This window comes from Chaetura pelagica, unplaced genomic scaffold (assembly GCF_000747805.2).
Source record: "Chaetura pelagica isolate M959 unplaced genomic scaffold, ChaPel_1.0 scaffold17, whole genome shotgun sequence".
Lineage (NCBI taxonomy): Eukaryota > Metazoa > Chordata > Aves > Apodiformes > Apodidae > Chaetura > Chaetura pelagica.
In genome coordinates this window covers 5,338,486-5,339,594 of record NW_009970726.1, presented here as the reverse complement: position 1 = coordinate 5,339,594, position 1,109 = coordinate 5,338,486, and positions in this window count along the sequence as shown.

Here is a 1,109-nt window from a genome sequence, read left to right as displayed (position 1 = left end):
AGCCCCCGGGCTGAGCGCCCGGGCTCCCCCGGCGGGGCGGGGAGGGCGGCGCTGCCGGTGTCAGCACGGGCCGGTGCCGCCGCGATGATCCCCTTGCCTTGCAGGTCTGGGCGGGGAAGGCAGCGCTGCGGGAGCGATGCTGCTGCACCCGCTGTGAAACCTGTCCTGGCGCTGCGTCCTGCTTCCCGCTTGAACCGAGAGCACAGGTATAAATGTGTGTGCCCTGAAAAACAATTTAAAAAGGGAAAGGGACCCGTTCTTTACACATTATTCATAAACAACCTTGTTTGAGCTTAATAAACCTTTAATGTATTAGCAATGCAAACACTGCCATCAAACACTTGTACTATTTATTTACTCTTGGCTTTCACTGTTCACTTCAGGCAATAAAATTATGTATTGTTTCCATTTGTTTGTAGGCTTTATTTCCCTTTTTTTTTTTGTTTGTTTTTCCCTTGTCCTGGGATGATTCTGTAGAATTTCTAGTTCTCTGCTTCTGGGGAATGCCCAACCAAGTTAGGTTTCAATGAAAGCATTTCTGTTAATGGAATACTTTTACTAAGTAGTTGATACACTACTGAATTCAAGGCCTTCAGCTATCTTGCTATATCCACAGGTTGGAATACATCACCTCATCTCATGGAAGCAGCATAACATGTCTCTAGGAAATGAACTAGTGAACACTGGCACTTGGTGGAAATACTTTGCATCTGAAGCTCCCCCAGAAGTCAGTACAGTCAGAAATGCTCAAGAAGGAGGTGTAGGGCTGAAGTGGATGCAGAGTTAGGTAAAAAGATCTAGAGGGATTTTTCCAAATTGAATTGCACTCTTCAGAAATGTACATGGGCTGTGGATTTGGGTACTAACATTAAAACAGTTGTTGCCCTTCTTTACAAGTACAAATTATTTGTCTAATATTTCTCAAAAAATGGTAAATTTAAGTGGTGTTTTTACAGATGTATCTTTGCCCACTGTGATTTGGCTGCTGGCTTAAACCATTTAATGAGGATCTACCTGAGAGTTGTTAAGGTGCTTTGGAATTCGTGGATGTTTTTATCATTCTGTGGATAAATTTAACCAAAATATCGTGTACAGGTTTTCATGCTAGG